Source organism: Neoarius graeffei, chromosome 26, assembly GCF_027579695.1.
Source record: "Neoarius graeffei isolate fNeoGra1 chromosome 26, fNeoGra1.pri, whole genome shotgun sequence".
NCBI classification, from domain to species: domain Eukaryota; kingdom Metazoa; phylum Chordata; class Actinopteri; order Siluriformes; family Ariidae; genus Neoarius; species Neoarius graeffei.
The window spans coordinates 11,283,076-11,306,012 of record NC_083594.1 but is presented as its reverse complement, the minus strand read 5'-3'; the positions used below and the strand labels follow the sequence as shown (position 1 = coordinate 11,306,012).

At 44.9% G+C, this 22,937-nt stretch overlaps 1 pseudogene; it reads right to left on the bottom strand.

Annotated features, from left to right (window-relative positions):
* The window catches only part of LOC132874667 (zinc finger protein 431-like), a 64,044-nt pseudogene extending 41,389 nt beyond the window's left edge, over positions 1-22,655 (bottom strand).
* Between the last annotated feature and the right edge of the window lie 282 nt (positions 22,656-22,937).

The window sequence follows — 22,937 nt, the reverse complement described above, 5'->3', positions numbered from 1 at the left end:
ATTAAGTTAATAATTTAAAAAAAAAAGTTTGCAAGTGCTTCTGGGTAGCCATACATAGCGTACGTACGCATTCCCGCCGGTTCTGCTGACAGACGGTTATCCGCCATTGGTAGCTACAGACGAGGCTGTGATAGGAAAAGGTGGAGGTGGCTTTGCTAATTATGACGATGTGGCAGTGGGGGCGTGGCCAAACAGCAGTCTGTGAATAGAGAGCGGGGTCGGGGAAGGTAAGTGGCCAAGTCATTACACCTGGTGTCAATTAATGTGTGTGTTTGTTTGTTGCAAAAAGAGGGGGAGAGCAGAGTCTCCCCAGACCAGAACGCGTGTGTGATTGTGTGAGTGAGAGAAGCTGAAAAGCTGATGTAAATAAGCAAAATAAAAAGTGTCTGTGTGAACACCAACTCTCGACTGCTGTGCTTCTGTGCTCCACCCACATCAGGGATTACTACAGTGGTGCCGAAACCCGGGAGATACAGAAGGGAACCACCCCATGGAGTCCTCCCCATTCGAAGAGCTCATCCTTGCCCTCGCTACTGCCCAGCAAAACCAGCATCAAGCGCTGATCACCCTCCCGAAGGAGCAGCAGCAGCGCTTTGAAGCCTTGATGCTGGCCCAGCAGGAAGATCGCCAGGCGTTCCGGCACCTGCTCACGTCAGCAGGGCTGTCGGCCACCGCTGTTGCTACCCTCACAGCGGTCTCAAAAGTAGCCGGTCACCGGCGGCAAATCACCGGCTGTAGCTTGTTATGCCGCCGGCTATTGTCAGTTGAGTCACAAAATTTAATATTAAATATTTCTGACAGCGAAAAAAGTTGTGAACGTAAATTACATCCACTACGTCATGTATGTCCGTTGCCGCGTCAACTGTGTTTACATCCTCGAGTCATGAGTGTAGCCATGACTGCCGCCTGTGTTGCCAGATTGGGAGGTTTCACGCCCAATTTGGGCGGTTTTAAGTGCATTTTGGCGGGTTTTGAACATATTTTGGGCTGTAAAACGTCAGCAGTATCTGGCAACATATTTCTTTACTTAATACAAGAAATGGATGCCAACGTTTTTTGCCAAAATGGTATTTTATTTTCCATTGTTTAGGCAGCTTCAGCATCATACTGTGGGATTCTGTTCAAATTGTTTTTTTTCTTCTATGAAGCCTGAGCCATTTATTTTATTAGTTTATAATTATTGTTTAATTTAGTCTTCAGGAGAGACTGCCTGCACACAGCACTAGTATTAATAGTTTTTTTTCTTACATGAAAGCTGAGGCATTTATATTATATTTTAAGGTAACTTCATGTTGTGCTGTGAGGTTCTATGCACTTTAACTTTTGAACCAACAGGTGCATTTGGATAAGTAAAGCCTATTTTTCTGCATTTTTGTAGTCCTGGTAATCTTTTATATTGGTAAAGCTGTTTATAGGACCATTTCTCAGTGTCTGTTTTTTTTTTATCAATAATTTTTCAGCAATAACTTAATATTTAACATATCACTCAATTTTAAACAACCCTCGCGCCTCCCCCATGGCTTGCCCCCATAGTCTCCAAAATTTCTGTGAGAAACACTGGCGTGCGTAACAACGCGAATCAAGCTTAAGCTAGACGACCCAACTCAAATACCTGTCCCGGGTAAATGTTATCCCAATTTTAGATGGCCTGTTCCAAACCATCCCACCCCATGAAAAATTCGTACTTGCATCTATCTATCTATCTATCTATCTATCTATCTATCTATCTATCTATCTATCTATCTATCTATCTGTCTGTCTGTCTGTCTGTCTGTCTGTCTGTCTGTCTATCCCTGCACGCTTTGCGTGCATTATGTCTGCCGCTGACAGACATTTTACCATTTTGCACCCTGCTGTAAATTATTCGTACCCTGCTATTCTCCCAAACTTTGAAGCCCCTGCCCTCACGAAGATGGGACCTCAGGACGACCAGAAGCGTTCCTCGCTCTCTTTGAGCAGGCAGCCGAGGCGTGGGGGTGGCCGCAGGAGCAGCGCGCCGCCTCCTGCTCCTGACTGGCGAGGCGCAGCTCGCAGCGCAGCAGCTCCCTGCTGACAACCGACTGGTCTATGCCGACCTAAAGAAAGCCAATCTGCAGCAGCTCGGCTGCTCCCCGGAGCAGCAACATCGTCAGCACTTCTGGACGCTGGCACTGGAGGAGGTCGGCTGGCCATTTGCATTCGGCCAGCAACTCCGGGACGCCTGCCGGCAGTGGGTGAGGGCGGAAGACCGCGACACCGAGATAATCAATCTGGCGGCACTGGAGCAGTTTATCCCTCAACTTCCGGAAAGAACGGCAGAATGGGTCCAGTGTCACCGTCCAGCGTCACTGGAACGAGCCATTGAGCTGGCGGAGGACCATCTGGAGGCGACTCCGACGGCAGGCAGACGAGGCGTCTCCCCTCACTTCTCTTTTCCCTCTCTCTCTCTCTCCTCTGCCTTTTGTCCCCCTCTCCACCCTGTTCCCCTGCCACAAAGGCGGCAGCTGGCTCCTCCCCAGCCGTCCCGTCGCACCCGTGGTGTCCTCCCATCTCCCTCTTCTGTGTCTGTGTTATCTCCCCCTCAGGTGAGTGACACCCATAACACCAGTGCACAGGGAAAGCCTGGGCCGGTGTGCTGGCGCAGCGGGGAATCCGAGCATGTCCAGAGTCAGAGCTTCACAAGGGAAATAGGTGCTGTCATCCAGATCCCCGACGTGCCAGAAACTGCCCACGATTGGGCCAGAACGTATCGCATACTGGTGAGTATTCAAGGGGATACATATCACGCTTTGGTGGATTCCGGTTGTAATCAGACCTCAATTCACCAACGCCTGGTGCAAGGTGAGGCATTGGGGGGGAGCATAAGCGGTGAAGGTGTGCGAACACGGGGATGTCCACCATTACCCACTAGTGTCTGTCCATATTCTATTCCAGGGCCAAACGCATAGACTAAAGGCGGCGGTTAATCCTCATCTTACCCACTCGTTGACTTTGGGTACTGATTGGCCGGGATTTAAAGAACTAATGGAGTATTTAACACGTAGTGGGTCCTGCCCTAGTAGGGTCACGGGAAGATCCCGGTGCGGCATTGGCTGGAGAAGCTGTCACAGAGCCGTCTACGTCAACACCGCGTCAGAGTGAGGAGCAACCCACTCCTCCTCCCTCTCTCGGGGATTTCCCGTTAGAGCAGTCGCGAGACGAGACTCCGCAGCAAGCATTTGACCAAGTGAGAGTAATCAATGGTCAAACTCTTCAGCCACGCGCGGCACCGACCTTCCCCTATTTTGCCATTATGAAAGAGAGATTGTATCGAGTGACGCAGAACACTCAAACTAAGGAACAAGTAACCCAGTTGTTAATCCCAAAGAGTCGTAGGGAACTCGTGTTCCATGCGGCTCACTTTAATCCCATGGCTGGACACTTGGGGCAAGACAAAACACTAGCCCGAATAATGGCCCGGTTCTATAGGCCAAGGATTTGCGGGGATCAAGTCTATCCGCGCCAGTGTCTATCACCCACAAACGGATGGATTAGTAGAGCGATTTAACCAGACACTCAAAAACATAATCCGGAAATTCGTTAGTGAAGATGCGCGTAATTGGGATAAGTGGCTCGAACCCGTTATTCGCAGTACGAGAGGTCCCGCAAGCCTCCACAGGATTTTCTCCCTTTGAATTATCATATGGGCGTAAGCCGCGTGGCATTCTGGATGGGCTGCGGGAAAATTGGGAGGAGGGACCTTCACCGAGTAAAAATGAAATACAGTACGTTCTTTGCCTGCGCGCAAAACTCCACACCCTCACGCACCTAACCCAGGAGAATTTGCAGCAGGCACAAGAACATCAAAGCCGGCTGTATGACAGGGGCACGCGCCTTAGAGAGTTCATGCCGGGAGACAAAGTACTCGTATTATTGCCCACGTCGAGTTCTAAATTAGTCGCCAAGTGGCAAGGGCCCTTCGAGGTCACACGGCGAGTCGGGGACGTCGACTATGAGGTGAAACGAACGGATAGGGGTGGGGCACTGCAAGTCTACCACCTCAACCTTTTAAAACGCGGAAATGAGGGGGTCCCCGTGGCGTTGGCGGCGGTAGTCCCAGAGAAGGCGGAGCTGGGGCCGGAGGTAAAAAAAGATAACATCTCGGACCACTCTGGTCCCTTGTGGAGACCACCTCTCGCTGACCCAACTCACGGAGGTAGCCAAGTTGCAGAAGGAATTTTCCGACGTGTTCTTGCCCCTTCCGGGTCATACCCACCTCATAAAACACCACATCTAAACGCTCCCGGGGGTGGTAGTGCGTAGCCGCCCTTACCGCTTGCCCGAACAAAAGAAAGAGGTGGTTCGGGACGAACTCAAGGCCATGCTCGAAATGGGCATAATCGAAGAGTCCCACAGTGACTGGAGCAGCCCAGTGGTCCTGGTTCCCAAGACCGATGGGTCGGTCCAGTTCTGTGTGGACTATAGAAGGTCAATGCAGTGTCTAAATTTGACACGTACCCAATGCCTCGCATTGATGAGTTGCTTGATCGGTTAGACGCTGCTCGCTTTTATTCGACACTGGATCTAACAAAGGGATATTGGCAGATCCCCTTGACTCCTCTATCCCGAGAGAAAACAGCCTTTTCCACACCGTTTGGCTTACACCAATTTGTCATGCTCCCTTTTGGGTTGTTTGGGGCGCCCGCTACGTTCCAGCGGCTTATGGACAGGGTCCTCCGCCCTCATGCTGCCTACGCGGCCGCCTATCTAGATGACATACTAATCTACAGTAGGGCTGCACAATTAATCGAATTTAATCGAAAATCGCGATTTTGGCTGCCACGATTAAATTAAATGAAAATCGCGATTTATTTCCATTTAAAATGCGAGCTCTGCTGCATATCTGATCAAGCACTTTTTGACCAGTACTCCGCCAAACCATTAGGGGGCGAACCGACGCATGTAAGGTTTCATTACTCCGCCTAAATAAGCAAGCAAGCTTGCTTATTTAGGCGGAGTAATGAAACCTTACATGCGTCGGTTCGCCCCCTAATGGCGTGAGAGTAGGTAACAGATTGAGGTGAGAGAGAAAAGCTAACTGTCGGAACAACAGACTATTTAGCACTGGAGGCAATGTTGTGACCTGCCTTCGCTCATGTTTAAAGCCAGAGCATGTTGATAGGCTGGTCTTTCTCGCTAAAAACTTGTAGGCCTCAGTATAACGCTATGTAATTGTTGCAACTGAGTTTTCAGTTCCTTCATCCTTTGGTAATTTCTTGGATAAATTTCATTTATTTGTCATTTGGAAATCAGAACTTCTCTTTTAAATTTCATTCTGCACTGAAAGCTGTTCATATTGTTTGTTTGAATATAGTGAAATAAAATTTAAGTGATTTCCCTAACATCAAGAATAATCGTGATTAATAATCGTGATTACAATTTTGATCAAGATAATCGTGATTATCATTTTTTCCATAATCGTGCAGCCCTAATCTACAGTCATGATTGGCTGCGACACTTGGAACACCTGAGGGCTGTTCTAAAGTTGCTGAGGCGGGCGGGCCTCACAGCTAACCCAAAAAAGTGTGCAATTGGGCGGGTGGAAGTACGGTATCTGGGGTTCCACTTGGGACATGGGCAGGTGTCCCCCCAAATTAACCAGACTGCAGCGATTGCGGCCTGCCCGAGGCCCAAGACCAAAAGGGAGGTGAGGCTGTTCTTGGGGCTGGCTGGCTGGCTATTATCGTAGGTTTCTACCTAACTATTCGGACGTCACCAGCCCGCAAACCGACCTCACTAAAAAGGGGGCTCCAGATGCGGTCCAGTGGACGGAGCAGTGCCAACAGGCCTTCTCTGAGGTAAAAGCTGCACTGTCTGGGGGGCCACTTTTACACTCCCCTGACTTCTCTCTCCCCTTTATTTTGCAGACTGATGCACCAGACAGGGGGTTGGGGGCCATTTTGTCCCAGGAGGTGGAGGGCAAGGAGTGCCCGGTGCTGTACATCAGCCGAATGCTTTTGCGCATCGACAGCTAGTACAGCACAATTGAAAAGGAGCATCTTGCCATCGAGTGGGCAGTCCTCGCCCTCCGATACTATACTTTCACACTCTGTTCGGACCACGCGCCCCTCCAGTGGTTCCACCGCATGAAGGATGCCAATGCGCAGATCACCCGTTGGTATCTCGTTCTCCAGCCATTTAAGTTTGAGGTGATCCACAGGCCGGGGGCACAGATGGTGGTGGCGGACTTCCTATCCCATTGGGGGAGGGGGGGTCAGCTTCAGGCCGGACGGCTCCCCGGCCTGAGTCGGGCGGTGGGGGTATGTGGCAGCGGGGGCGTGGCCAAGCAGCAGTCTGTGAATAGAGGGCAGGGTCAGGGAAGGTAAGTGGCCAAGTCATTACACCTGGTGTCAATTAATGTGTGTGTTTGTTGCAGGGATGGAGTATAAAAGGAGGGGGAGAGCAGAGAAGAGTCTCCCCCGACCAGAACGCGTGTGTTGCGTGTGCGATTGTGTGAGAAGCTGAAAAGCTGATGAAAATAAGTAAAATAAAGTGTCTGTGTGAACACCAACTCTCGCCTGCCGTGCTTCTGTGCTCCACCCACATCAGGGATTACTACAGACGAGTACGACAAAATTCCTGTTGTGGCTTAAATCCGCGAATGGGAGCGTGGATCAGGAGAGAGGGAGAACTGAAGAGGACGTGTGTGAGCCAAGCGCAGATGCTAATGACAGTGGCAAAACCAGCCCCAGAATTGCTAGCAAATGGCAGAAACCAGTGAGGAGGAAGTATGACAAAAAATACATAAAACTGGGATTCATTTGGAGCGGGACAGAGCTGCTGCCCAGGCCGCAGTGTGTTGTATGTGGTGACGTTCTGAGCAATGAGTCCATGAAACCATCGCATCTCAAACGGCATCTTACAACCAAAACACAGCACTAGAGGACAAACCAATGGATTATTTTTTTACGAAAACGTGATGAACTGAAGCAGTCCAAGTCCACCACTCTGTCCTATGGTACACCCGTAGCCAAAGCACAGGAAGCTTCATATCGTGCCAGCCTCCTGATTGCCAGAGCCGGTAAGCCACACACAATCGGGGAACAGCTGTGTTTACCATTAGCCAAAGAGATGACACGCATCATGTGTGGAGAGAAAGCTGCCAGAGTGTTAAACTTGGTGCCGCTTTCAAATGACATCGTGTCAAGGAGAATAAACGACATTGGGGGGACGGACAACCGGCAGCCCCCCCCCCACCGCTTCGCTCCCTCATACTAAATTTTTCTAGAAAAAACCCTGTGAAACCATACCTCAGTCATTTTATCAAATTTCAGAAATATTTGCAAACAAACACATAAGTAGTCCGATTGAAATCCACATATGGATGATATAATAATTTTAAGTCTGATGTTGTAGTGGACATCTATTATGGACATAATTCACCATACCTTTTTCCTCTGATCTGATGTGCGTTCCGCACGACATGTTTAATGTATTACCTGGTTAGAGTATTAGTGACGCGGCCCCTTTAAGGATGGCAACTCGGTTTGTTTATCTGATGGGGAGCGCCATCTTGTTTTTCTTCGGGAACTCGGTTTGTTTATCTGATGGGGAGCGCCATCTTTGTTTTTTTTCTTCTTTGAGTGTTCCAATAAACGACACGCCATTGCGTTGTCAAAGCGAGAAATTGACTCTTCTTTTCTCGGCTCGACTGACAATAGATAGTTTTCACTGACGTCACGGCATTCCGGGGAACGCCCCCCAGCCGCCATTATGGTGGGCAAACAAAACAGACCATCACCACTACTGGCTACGTTATCTTGGACGAATTTATGAAGTTATATAGTCAGTTTTCTAAAATAAAGATCAATGTCGGCAAAATCAAGCAAACAGAAGTATATAGATACACATCTCATGACAACGGTATGCAGCCAAACTGGCCTTGATTGGGGGAATTGACCCCTACGAAGTGGACAAAGATGCATTTTCAAGTGACTATGCAGGGCTGCCAAAGCCTGAAACTGCCAAAGCCTGAAACTGACTTCATCAAACTTTAAAGGCTGTCTGATATATGCAACTTTATATATTCACAGTGCGCCTTTTGGCGGATGTCGCCTGAATCGCGCAGAACAAAAAAAAGTGTTTAAAACGGGAAGCTGCGCACATTTGCACAGTCCTACACACCACTCAGGCTGCACAAATGAGCGCAGCTTCCCGATTTAAACTGTTTTTTTCTCATCCTTATACTTCCTGTTTCATGGACTGTAACGGATTTGCTTATTTAGTAATTTTAATACAGAATTCACTTTGAAATTATAATCAGACACTCCAACGCCCCCCCCAAAAAAAAAAAAGATCGGATCTGCGCGATTCAGGTGGGATCCGCCAAAAGGCGCACTGTTTGCATCCCAAACACAAATCAAATCACACAGAATAGACCTAAAATGTTTTTCAAAAATGACCCTTGCGTGAGTGAAGTGACAAGTGTCAAATAGAAACGTGACTAACGAGCGATATTAAGTGTACATTACAATGTAAACGTACACTCAGCAGTTCCAGTTAGGCATTCTCCAGAGAGTGTTCACATGATGTTTTGGTTTCCAAAAACAAACTTAAACACAATTGATTGTTTATTTAAACAACTTACCACTTATAAAATGATCGGAGCAGACTTTGCTGTGTTTGGAAGGCTGATAATCCTTGCGGTTGATTCTCGCAAGCCATAGATTTCTCCTTTGTATGCCGAGTTTGTTTGCTGCCTTAGGGCTCCCGTACAGTGGGAATTCCATAAAACAGGGTGTCTGCAGGCTTGAACAAGTTCAATTTAAGACTTTTTAAGACCTTTTTAAGACCATAGCAGGTTAAATTTAAGACTTATGCCGCACAAAAAAAAATAAAGAAAATTGGAAGAGCCTTAATTACTTTCGAAATAACAAAATTTATTATCATTCACCAATGAACTCATTACATCCCTAGGGTGCGCTTTTGCATTAATGAGGAACTAAGTTGCAGTGGAGCCAAAGACATCCCGCAAATCACTTGAGGATGAGGCATTCGATTCCGTACGGTTTGCGTGTTGTAGCGTTACAGTTTGCACGGAGTTAGCTGATACACCGTCTCGAGATGTGCTTGGACCTGACAACGGTGAACAAAATTGAGTGATGGCATGCGATTGTTGCAAACTTTTACGGGCAGCCTGGTGCTTCTCCGCTTTCGCGTGCGATTCCGGTGCCTTTACACCCAGGGTGCAGAGTTTGAGTGTTCTTTTGCACAATGTGCAGTATGCCTCAAACGGATTGTTTGGTACACGTTTTAACCAGTCTACGAAATCACTGCGTTCAAGCCAGCAGTCGTTAAACTTGCATTTGCCCATTTTGCTACAAACCGTGACAATAGGGCTGTGCGATATGGGAAAAAATGAATATCCCGATACATTTTCTCCATTTCACGATATATATCTCGATATATTTAAATCTCCTCTAAAGGACCCCATGAAATCTAACTTTTACTCTTTACTGTTTTCACTACAATCCCTGCAGATTAAATAACATTCTTGGTTAACTTTATAGGTGGTTTTCAACAACACATTTTAAATTTTCATGTTGGTGATTAATCACAATTGAATTGAAATAAGACTATTTTTATTCAACAAAGATGTGGCACAAACTGCAAAAACAATCTTGAAAATTGCAACAAAGGGGCAATACAATACAGAGCTGCTCAAATCAATAAAGTGCAAGCTCAACACTGAGAAAGACATTTAGCCTAAATAAGAAAAGTGCTAATTCATTAAATTATTTTAAAAAATAGATCTCCAAGCTATTAACCTGACTACTGAGAACCACTGGAACATTCACAATAGAGTGAGAGATTGAGGGAGAGAAGAGCGAGATCTGCAAAACATAATTTTTCTCTTTGCACACTTTTGAACTGAATGTTTTCTGGCTCTGCCTCTCAGATGTGTATAATTCCGGTATTGCCTTCTCTGTAAAATGTCTGCGACCAGGCAACTCATATTTGGGATCGAGTGTGTTTAGTAATTTTTGGAAGCCTGGTTTTTCCACTATACTAACTGGGATCATGTCTTCGGCAATGACGTTAGTGATTGCATCCGTTATAGCTCTCCATCTCTGACTCGTTTTCTCATATGGGGTGGCTTTGGAGAACGAGGCCGCTATGGTCATTTGTTTAGCTCGTGGGCAAGTAGTTCGGAGTTTAAGAGACTCTTCATACTGTACCGGGTGAGTTTCAGGTGATGGAACATATTTGTAGTGCTGCTGCCTTTCGTGATGACAGGGGTTTTTTTTGCACACTTTACAAATTGGCATTTGCTGTTCCACGTCCTCCTCGCAATATCCAAAAAATGCCAGATGACTGACCCCTTACCAGTTCTTTTAGGAACCTATTTGTCCGCTTCCATTTTAATTTGTCGCTGAAATTGACCGAGCTTACACGGTAGCCTACGCAACACCAGCAATTGCACGAACTGAGTCAGCGCTGTAAACCAGAACCAGGAAATCTTCCGCAGTGTTGCCAGATACTGCTGACGTTTTCCAGCCCAAAATATGTTCAAAACCCGCTAAAACGCACTTAAAACCGCCCAATCTGGCAACACAACCGAAACTAGAAAATCTTCCCGGAAGTTCCTTTCAGCACCTAGATGCTAACCAATCCCGGGTGACATCTAGGTGCTGAAAGGAACTTCCGGGAAGATTTTCTACATGCAGAATAATTCTGCACATAACCTAGGTCTTAAATTACCCAAATGAGATTTTAGACCAACAGTGCAAAATATCTCTGTATTTTAGACTTTTTTAGGCCTAAAATTGAAAATGTGTAATTTTAGACTTTTTTAGACTCCGCGGACACCCTGATAAAAGCTCCGCTTGACTTCATCATCTGACCTATTACGACAGCCGTGAATACAAGTGTGCACCATTGCTAGCTTTAAATAGTAATGTAACTATAAATGTAAATAATATATAAATGAATGTAACTCGCGCGCTACAATGTGTGCTCAGTGACCCGTACGGTAAGCTGGCCCTCCAAGATGGCCGCCACCAGGGAATCCCTGACTCTGTGACGTCATGTGAAAACTATCTATAGCCGGCGGCATAACAAGCCACAGCCGGCGATTTGCCGCCAGTGACCGGCTACTTTTGAGACCGCTGGGACTACAGTTGACTTGCTAACTTTGGGACTGCAGTTGTCATGAACAGTTTTGCACTCAAGTTTCCATCAATGAAGAGTTTATAACATCAACGAAACTGACTTCATGTTAAAACTGTTAATGTCAGTCATGTTGTCTGTTGTTGCCCAAATGAGGATGCGTTCCCTTTTGAGTCTGGTTCCTCTCGAGGTTTCTTCCTCATGTCATCTGAGGGAGTTTTTCCTCGCCACCGTCGCCACAGGCTTGCTCATTGGGGATAGATTAGGGATAAAACTAGCTCATGTTTTAAGTTGTTCAAATTCTGTAAAGCTGCTTTGCGACAATGTTTATTGTTAAAAGTGCTATACAAAAACTTGACTTGACTCGCTCCGCCTCTTCTTTTTCGGAAAAAGCCAATCCTCTCGCTCAGCCTCTTCTCCTGTCTCGGAAAAAAGTAAAAACTTCTTCCTGAACCAGTCCCGTTGTTACAGTTCACTGCACAACAATAAGGCATGGTTTTTCTTTGGAAATTCCCGAATGCACGTCTGCACTCAAGCCAAACGGCAATGCACGTAAACGGAAGTGGACTCAACTCAAGCGGTTTGTTTGTCTTGAATGACGTCACGCGCCGAGTGGTCACGAAAATTACCGAACAGAAATTCGCTGCAACCTGCACTAACTTTTTTTAATGATTACTTATTAACAATACTTCTTGGGACCAGAAGAAAATTACAGGGTTTTTTTTTTACATATAAAAGTTTCAAATGTGCATAAATTGAAAACCGTTGCCTATGACAGGGATGTGATTTGGGGCTGGTGAAATTATCTGAAAATTTTAGCCGGGGGTCTGGGGGCTGTAGGCCCCCAGCTGGTCCAGGGCAGCGCCCTGGTGGGGGGACAAGGGGGGGCGAAGCCCCCCGAAGCTCCTGGGTTCTGGGGTTTTCTGACTTAAAAATTGTACTAAAATGGCAAGCAAACACACAAGAAAAAATGTGTCATGATTAACAAATTCAAGCCAATTTAATGGTCAACATGCAACTCTGAGCCCCTATAGTAAATTCAATGATTATTAACTGACAAAAAGCCAAAACATGAAACCTAAAAATGTCATTCTAAATTAAATCATCTGCATTAAAATTGTATAAGGAAAAACAAAATTTATACTTTCAATTACTGTAGAAGTTGAACATACCTAAATGTGCCTTTTCAAACAAACATGATGCAACATAAGAATTCATCCACAAGTCTTCAGGAACTCTCAAAGAAAAAAGATGCTAGCATCCATGTCCAGTTCCAGCATATCAGTCACTTTTTTTCTGCAGCTTCTACTCTAGCAATGTCAACTTCATATACATAACTCTATAGTGTTCACTCACCAAAGGATAATCATAACTCCACAGTGTTCACTCACTTAAGGATATTCACAACTACTGTGTTCACTCACTTAGGTTTCGTTTCTATCCCGGGCTCCAGCCCGACTTTGCACGCTCGTAGCTCGGGCAGGGGAGGTCCCAGCATGCCCAAACTTGACAGCCAGAGTCCTCTGCCCTCCCCCCAAAGAACCAGCGCGGGCAGGGCGCGCTAGCCCCGCGCCTCGGGACGTAATTTGCCCCGAGGCGAGCCGTGGCACTCCGCTTAGGTTTCGTTTCTATCCCGGGCTCCAGCCTGACTTTGCACGCTCGTAGCTTGGGCAGGGGAGGTCCCAGCAGCCCCAAACTTGACAGCCAGAGACCTCTGCCCTCTCCCCAAAGAACGAAATCGCTGAACAAATGTCTCACAGTCTTATGTCCAACGTCTGTAGCAACCTCTTTCTCCAACCATTCCCAGCGGAACTTGTTTTTCACTATTCTGTCGATTTCTTTAACTCGATTTGTATCTTTACGCTCGATCACGGAGGCTGCCATCTTTCAACTCTTTGTTTGAAGTGAGCTTACGTACAGCTATCTAACAAGCGCGTTCACTGGTTGTTACAGAGCGATGGGCCAATCACGTACCTCGTTTGAAACGAGGTACGTGATTGGCCCATCGCTATGTAACAGATTGGGCGGTTCCCGCCTAATTGGGCGGTTTTAAGTGCATTTCGGCAGGTTTTGAACATATTTTGGGCTAGAAAACGTCAGCAGTATCTGGCAACACTGCTCGTTTCATCTCAATGACAGAAAAAAAATTTTTTTCAAGTTTTGAGATGAAAAAAGCGGAATTCCGCGAATTTGCGGAAAAATCACATCCCAGCTATGATCTTTAAGCATTAACAATAAATCTAAAATAGTCATTTTTACGATTAAAAGGATTCATATAGGTAGCGGTCTGTAGGGCCCTATGAAATCCGTTTTATTTTTTCTCAAATTCCGTTTTTTTGGGGGGGTTTCAGATTTGTTTTTTGTTGTTTCGGGGTTTTTACAATTTTAATCAATATCTAGCTCTAAAAGTCAATGACAAACAACCACATATGTCAAATTAACAGTTTTATTTTAACATATACAGAAACATTTGTTATAGCCACTGTTTATTCAAAAGTAGATATGCATAATTTAAGACCCCAGTAATGACAACTCAAAGCTGTAATCAACTTAATTATACAGCATAACTTAATAAACTTAATACAGCTTAACTTAATCAACTCCTGTCAAACTAAAATTCATTTGTCCATTCTAAACATCTCTTGAGCAGCCAGGCATCTCCCACCTTTTTGACACGTCGCCATTGAAGTAAAGGACAGTGAGGCATTTGGTGTTGTATTCGGTCAGAGATTCCCTCGTCAGTGAGAAGTGTTTTATATTTGCTAAAGCTCCTCTCACAGTCAACAGAGCTAACTGGGAAATACATGTATGATTTGGCAATGGCTGCAATCTCTGGAAAGCGCTGGGTTGTACCTTTCGTTTGGATATTGCTCTGCTCGAAGCTTGGCAGTTAATTGCGTATTTCGTAACTTTTTAGAAACTGCTGGTTTTGCAGCAGGGGCTGTACGTTTAGACATATTTCCCTCGCAGTCGCATCAGTGAGGAAACAAACTCACGTGGTTAACAAGATATGGTCGCTAGGCAACCCCGGACTCACCGAAAGTGAAAGATGTGACAAAATCAGGCAGAAACAGTGTTTGTGTCTTAAAATTAGAAAGAGGGCGATTAAGTTTATTTCAGGCAAAGAAAAATGAACGAATTCCACACTATTCCGTGTTTATCAGAAAAATCCGCTTTTATGTCTAGATTTCGTGATTCCGTCCGTGTCTTCCGCATCACGGAAATCATAGGTCTGACTGAATGACCTTGACATCCGTGACATCACAGCAGGAAGGCTATCGGATTAAAACACAGAGCTGACTGCAACTTCAATCCTCCATTTTGAGCTCATTTATCACCAGGCCACATAGATGTGTTGCTGGTAGGTGCAGCAACACAACAGAAGGTGGATTCATGTTGCATTCATGGCCCAAGAATGTTCAAAAGGCAATGATTTGGACGCATTTTGCGAGAAATTCACGGGCACATTTAACTGATGACTTGTACGAAACCTCTGATCTGTTGAGGAGCGTTGGCTATAAGCTTGTATTGAAAGAGGGTGCAGTACCAATAATTAAAGGAAAAGAAAACTACAAGAAAAACAAATTAAGTTCAGTTGCACCAGTTCTCACGGAGTGTGAGCCGAGCAGTAATGGCAGAGTACTCAGCATGGAGAAAATGGAGAATGAGTGGACCAGTCGTCAGATTTCTCCACCGGATATACTTGCCTCAGCAGCACTCTTACCCTTGTGTGGAAGAAGCGAATGAACAAAGAACTGAAAGTCATTGTTTTGAAACGATCGGCCTTCAACAAGCGAGAGCACAGACGGGTAAGCGCCGACTCTCATTTCACCCTCATAACATGTTTACCTGCATTTAGATTAATCCATGTAACTTGTATTGTGTAAGTTACCGGTATAAGATTATTTAATTTGCTTCAGAATGTGATTGTCTCAGTCCATCTGATTAATTAGCCTTTTACGTTTTCAGTGAAAATGCATGCATGTACATTGCATAAGTTATAACACCTATCCTGTTTTAATGAGAGTCACATAAGACTGTCAGTTCAGTTCCATCCAGTTCTCTAGACGGCTTTGTTCTCTGGCTTTATTTCGTAAGGTGAGGGTCTCCGTGGCCAACGTGTTCCTATCGGATTCACTTTCAGATGGTTCGAATTGATACAGTTCTACGTGTATCGCAGTAGCATGTACACACACTCCAATTTCAGGACTATTGCATTACTATCTGAGGATCTGAAGAATCTCCAATAAATCCGAGCAAAGAGGCCATTGCAACCACTCTCGCCTGCAGAGTCTGGCTTTGGTCTATAGCTGTCAAAGACCTCGACCTTAAAGTCCTGGGCCAATTTCGTGGTTTTTTGGGGGGTTTTTTTTTGCTTTTTTTATATGAAAGTATGTCCCTTTACACACTCATCCAGAAGGGTAATTTTGCACAAGCCCATCTGTCTACAGCAGAAAAAAATAAAATAAAACGCGTCTGGAAAAATCCCAAGGGAGTCTGGAGCCAGATTCGTGACGTCACGTGCGGATCCGCCAGCAGGCTGAGAGAACTTGCATGGGTTCAGTGCACAGTCTGTGTAGACCAAGTTTAGCAGCTCGCGATTTTGCACTGAAATATGGAATTGTCGCCTGAGCTTCTAAACCCATGGATTCATGCATCAATGCTCATCTATCTGTTGTTAGATAAATCATATTTTTTCTATTTACTATTATGTATTTATACATTTCTTCATTTAGAAGAGTACTGGCTACTATAGGAAAAAGACTTCATAAGCTACACACATGGAATTGGCTAAGCAGGGTTGTATATACATTTAATGTGTTTGACAGGTCCCAAGATCTCAAGCCCTGACACGCATATCCCTTGATACATGTGAAGTAAAATGTAAAGAAAATGTGACCTTGGGTGCTGTGCGAGACGGCTGCCTCTCCAGTAGCTCTGTAATTTTTAGCTCTTTAAACCTCTTTTTTCCACATTTTTACTTTTCTGCTCTTCTTACAGTGTTTTTTTCTTCATATCCCATGGATATTTTTAACTTTAACACGCAACCAGGAGCCAGTTTTCTCGCTTATTCGATAGAGGAGATGCTGGCCCTGAAAACAATGGGACGAGCCGGGATACGACACCCCCTCCTGGAAGAGCTGAGGAGGAAACCCAGGGGCTGCAAAGCTGGGGCTAAGCTAAAGGCTAGGCTAGCGGACAACCGGTAGCGCTACAAACCATCCGTTCCCTCCATTATCATGGGGAATGTGAACTCGCTGCCGAATAAGGTCCACGAGCTATCCGCACTGAACAACCAGCTTATTGATTTTTACGGAGACACGGCTAACACACCTTGTACTGGATGCTAACGTGGACCTGCAGGGATTCACTGCTGTGAGAGCCGACAGAGACATTAAAGCATGTGGGAAAGGCAAAGGTGGGGGCTCATCATTTACGTGAACAACCACTGGTGTAACCCAGGACATTTCTCCGTAAAGACAGTTTTATGTTGCCCGGACTTGGAGCCGCTAGCATCACCATCTGTGTTTACATCCCTCCGAGGGCAGACGCAGCATGTGAGGGGATTCACTCTGTCACAGCAAGGCTGCAGACACAGCACCCTCAGGCATTTATCATCATTTCTGGAGACTTGAACCATGCTACTTTGGACTCTACTTTGGCTGCTTTTTACCAGGCTGTGGACTGTATCTTTTTAATTTCCCTGAGGGAACCCTCACAAAGGGATCAATAAAGTTCTATCCAATCCAAGTGTATTATCGTCCAGCGCTTTCATGTGCGTCAATAAATAACATTATCCGTGCACCGCACAAGCACAGGAACACCTAATTTAGAGTATAGGCTCTCTTATTTCTTACCCTGGCAACAGTCGACTTGTGAATTGCCAATTTTCTTGGTCTTTTTCTCGGCTCTGCTTTGGTCCTCGGCTTTTTCCGCGTGCCTCGCGTGAAGTGCTCCCATTTCTCTCTCACTGTCCGGTCTTTTGGAAAACGACGAGTACTAATCCCATCATGATTGGTGTTACTATACACCCTCCTACGATACATCTGTTAACCATTTTAATAATTACTTGATAACGTTGAAGAAATTTGCAGAAAACCACCAGGTCGTTTCTCAAACAAACCAGCGCTGACGTAGGATTCAGAGGGAGGCGTCCCGCACGCGACGTCACGAAAATCAATGGTCGGTGGGAAATCCAAATGCCAAGTTTTTTCAGAGGCGGACCAATTCGCCTCAAATGGCTTGATTTCAACTGAATTTTTCTGGTATCATGCAAGGTAAAAGAAAATTGCACAAAATGCAAAATGTGACAGATATTTGACAAAAGATTAATATAAAATAGGAGAATTGCATTGATCTTGCTCCTGAATTTACCCAAGATGTGCACTTTAAAACTGGTTATTGCTGTGACATCACGCACTCAGGGCTGGCTCGCTCAGCTCGAATGCCAACTTTGCGGTCGATTTTAACTCTCAAAAATATATTTTTTTAAAATGCCCATTTATGCAGCATACAAGAGTCAAGGATGGAGATACTATCCTCTCAGAAATGTATTTAAAAGAAAGGCTCTGCGTATAAAACCAAAGCGAAAACAGGATGCAGAGCTGTGTGAGTTGGGCCTTTAGCCCTGAGTTAAAGTAAGAGGTTTCATTGCTGCCAGAGCTAAGTGTTAGACACAGTTCTCTCTCTCCAGGGATCAGAGGCTTCGAGCTCAACACCATACGATTCTTCCAACAACAACACCTCCCGGTTCGGGAAACCATGCCTAAAACAGTCCCCTATGATTTCATCCATTTTCATTTTCAGTGTGTAAAGCTTTCTGCTCAACACACTGCAGAGGGGGTGAGGCTGCCTGATTAGCTTAACAATAATAATAATAATAATAATAATAATAATAACTAGACAGGGACACTCTAACGAGTGCAAACCCCGCCTTTTCCCTATTAAAATACATTGGGCGAAAATTTCGAAGTTCTGCCATGACCTTGACCTTTGACCTCCAAAATTTAATGGTTTCCTTCCTGGGTGATTGGCAACACATGTACAAAATTTGGTCCAAATCGATCCATTGGTTCTTGAGATATCTTGCAGACACACAGACAGACAGACAGACAGATACACACACACACAGACTGACGCAGGTGAAAATAATAACCCCTCCGACTACTGTCGGCGGGGTTAATAACAATAATAATAATAGCATTTTAATAAATAAATAAAAACCCCAAGGGAAAAAAGTCTGTGAGAAATCAAGTCGGAATTTTGAGAAATAGAGTAGAGTGGGGTAATACGCCCCCGGCCTGTTTTACCCCAAATAACCACCAGATGGCGCAAAGTTACATTTCTATTGCTGCTATGGACTGGCTTGACAACGGGGATATACAAATATCCACTGTGGATCGCATATCAGCAACGCAGCGGAGAGAAATCAAATTTCATGGTAAGTGATATAATTTTCAGATATCAGTAAAACCGTATTTAGATAGCTGCTATTTCGTCAGATATCACAGCTGTGTATGTGGTATGAGTAGACAAGTCAGTACGTTAAAAAAAAATACATTAGGCATAAAAAGTTGAATCACATTTTGAAAGTAAGACCCTTTTTTGTAAAAGTGTAATCTGTGGGGTAAAACGCCCCCTTAATGGCGGGGTAAATGGCCCCCAGGGGGCATCATTTCCTTTATCATAATTACTGTATTTCATACATTTCTGAATAGCAGATACATAGTTTTTAATAACATCTCGCTTACCTGGTTGAGTAAAGCAAGTAATTTGAACTTAATATTAAAAATGATTGAAATTAAAAAGGCGGCACGGTGGTGTAGTGGTTAGCGCTGTCGCCTCACAGCAAGAAGGTCCGGGTTCGAGCCCCGGGGCCGGCGAGGGCCTTTCTGTGTGGAGTTTGCATGTTCTCCCCGTGTCCGCGTGGGTTTCCTCCGGGTGCTCCGGTTTCCCCCACAGTCCAAAGACATGCAGGTTAGGTTAACTGGTGACTCTAAATTGACCGTAGGTGTGAATGTGAGTGTGAATGGTTGTCTGTGTCTATGTGTCAGCCCTGTGATGACCTGGCGACTTGTCCAGGGTGTACCCCGCCTTTCGCCCGTAGTCAGCTGGGATAGGCTCCAGCTTGCCTGCGACCCTGTAGAAGGATAAAGCGGCTACAGATAATGAATGAATGAATGAATGAATGAAATTAAAAAAAAAAATTTGAAATTAAAATGCGAAATATAATAAAATAATGCATCTATTCATTAATTCAGGGATATTTGCTTGTTTCTTTCACATTATAGGCTTAAGTAAACACTTTTGCTATCCAAACAGCTTTTTTTGAGTGAGGGGGCCTATTGCCCCACCTCAGGGGCCTTTTACCCCACTGGGGGGGGGGGGGGGGGGGGGGGGGGTAAAAGGCCCCCTTGGCACAATGTTTTTGTTAAAAATAAATAAATAAATAAGTAAGTAAGTATTAACTTTAGGCAAACTTTAGGTGGCATTATTGTTCATGTCACTGTTGTCAAAAACTATGATTAAAACTAAACACATGGTTCATTTCAACTTGGAGAAAAACTGAATTTTCCTTAAAGGAACAGTCCACCGTACTTCCATAATGAAATATGCTCTTATCTGAATTGAGACGAGCTGCTCCGTACCTCTCCTAGCTTTGCGCGACCTCCCAGTCAGTCAGACGCAGTCAGACGCGCAGTCACTCCTGTTAGCAATGTAGCTAGGCTCAGTATGGCCAATGGTATTTTTTGGGGCTGTAGTTAGATGCGACCAAACTCTTCCGCGTTTTTCCTGTTTACACAGGTTTATATTAGCCTGGGAAATCCCATGCTGCTTTGCACAATCGTTCCGATCTGAAAAGACAGCATGGAAACGATGGTCTAAAGGCTCGCCTGAGTTAGGGAGCCAATCAGAGAGTGGGGAGGGGTGGAAAGACAGTGATGCGTACTACTCGACAAACGGAAGCTTTTAGTTTATTTGGGACTGTTTACGGATCACATTTAACATGGCGGCGAGCGATACGAACCAAACTTTCGATCAAGCTTTAGACACTGTTCTGAATAGTTTAGAGCGAAAGTTTGTTTTAAAAAAAGAACAGCGTCTGGCGTTACAGTCTTTCTTCGCCTCTTCGTCGCTCTAACTACGTCACCGGGCACAGACTAGGTTTATATGACCAGTGACATGAAACAAGTTCAGTTACACAAATTGAAACGTATTTTCTATGCTATGGAAAGTCCACACTATAATGACAGGCGTACTAACACCTTCTGAGTGCTTCGGCAGCGCATTGATATCTGAGCTCCGCATCAATGCGCTGCCGAAGCGCCCAGAAGGTGTTAGTACGCCTGTCATTATAGTGCGGACTTTCCATAGCATAGAAAATACCGTAAAATACCAAATAATAGCCCGGGCGATTATTTGTCTCAATCACGTAAGAGACCCGGCGCGTATTAGAGACTAGGCGGCTATTTGGAACAGGCGATTAATTCCTTCTTCACAAATACCTTCCCCAAAATCTCCCTCAAAACGGGGAAAAAAAAAATCATTCTCAGATAGGCCTACTTTTAACCAGTATAACTTACAGTTTCTTTAGAGTTAGATTACAGATAGCACGGTGCCGACTTCGGGGAATTTTGAAGACGCAGAATGCATCTTCGCATGGCACAGTCGGGGTGGATAAAGGATAAATCACACACCTTTTCCTGTTAATGACTAGTTAAGCGCATGCTTTACAAAATAATCAAGAAACCACACCATTGTCTGTGCGCAGCACTGTGATTTAATTACTCTGCAAAGTTATGGTCACTTGCTATCACCCTCACCCATGCAGCCTCCACCCTTTGCGCTTCGCGATGTCTGTCAATCTGAAATTGCATGGAAGGCGCGACGTTGAAGCAACATAATTAGGGTGCGAAGTGTCAAACCAAAGGATTTTTTCTTATGCTGAAAAATAAGTGACCTGCAGTGGCTACATACTGTCATCTTGCATCACGTTTCTCTCCAAGACGTCTCCCTATTTGGCCGATATGAGCCTATTCCCCGATTGAGTTGGTACGGTGGCTCGACCCCGTAGAAAACTTAAAGTTCGGATGAAAGTTAGTTGAATAGGTTACTGACTTGTAGGCCTACATGTTGCCTGCCTGACGCGTGCTTCTGCCCAACTTGCACGACAGATTACTTGTTGAAAAGGCCCCTTGGATTAGATTGGCCGCGAGCAGACTGAAATGCATGTTAGAACGCTCTCACCTTTTTTGTAAAGCGTCTTCCAGATCCGAATGGGTAAGGGCAAGTGAAATGGTATAAGGTCTTTAATAAAACTCAGTGTGTGCTTTGACGCATGCATTCGGCAATTTAGGTCGTTTAACAGAAGCAGCAGTCCAACCCTGGAAACCCGCAGTCCTCAATGTCACCACACACGCTGGCTTTCGTTGGGTATACCCAAAGGGGTGGCTAAGACATCTGTCAAAAGTTACGGAGTTGCATTCCTCAAGAAATATTACGGTAGACCAAGATTATAACATTGAAATGGCATGTTTATTATCACGGAACAAAATGTTGTAAACAGTATTACAGAAATAATTTCATTCATTCATTCATTCATTCATTCATTCATATTGTTTCGGTAGAAAACTATGCAATGCAAAATCGTTTAAACACCAGAAAACCAGAAAAGTGCTGGGCCTCAAGATTCTAGATAGAACGTTCGGACGCTTTTTTTTTTTTTTAGACCCCGGCGAGTATTCGGAACCGGCCTTTATTTGTCACAACACACGCGTACACCCGGCCGTTAAAGGGAACTCGGCGGTTAATTGGAACTCGGCTATTATTTGGTATTTTACGGTACGTTTCAATTTGTGTAACTGAACTTGTTTCATGTCACTGGTCATATAAACCTATGTAAACAGGAAAAACGCGGAAGAGTTTGGTCGCATCTAACTACAGCCCCAAAAAATACCATTGGCCATACTGAGCCTAGCTACATTGCTAACAGGAGTGACAGCGCGTCTGACTGACTGGGAGGTCGCGCAAACCTAGGAGAGGTACGGAGCAGCTCGTCTCAATTCAGATAAGAGCATATTTCATTATGGAAGTACGGTGGACTGTTCCTTTAAGGGGGGCTTTTTCCCCCACTCTACTCTAAGTTGGAACTCGGAGAAATAAAGTTGGAATTGCGAGGAAGTCGCAATTTAGAGAAACAGAAAAAAACAACAACCCGTAATGGAAATTAACTTGAAGTGAAGATTATTTAAAGACTTTAAACATACAACTAAACAGGTTAGCCAAACTACAAATCTCTCCTTGGATAAATAGTGCACTATCTAGGGTGCTTATGGCATTATTTCATACTGAACGGAGTTCCTAAAACAGTAAAGTGGAGATATATTTGGGATTCGACCACACACCTTCAGTTTAACTTACCTCAGGGTTTTAAAGCAGAACAAGGTTTTAAATCCTCAGAGCCAGACACAATAACGTGTTTTTATTTTTATAAATCGAGGGACGAAAGTGGCTTTTTCTTCTCCAGTGTTTTCTTGCGGTTGGAGAAGCAGCTACTGGACGCGTTACCGCCACCACCTGGACTGGAGTGCAGTTTCAGGGTGGAGGACGCCTATCCCAACCCTCACGCACTTTTACTCATAATTAAAATGTCATTTTAAAAAAGTGTAATATTACATGCCTGGACCCGTTTGATTGTTCTGAACACGGCTGTGCTGCTTTTTTTTCCGCTGGAAGTTAAAATTCTCTGTGGCTGGTTTGCTTCCAGTGGAACTGGTGCATAGCACAAAGTGGGCAGAATAATAAAGACT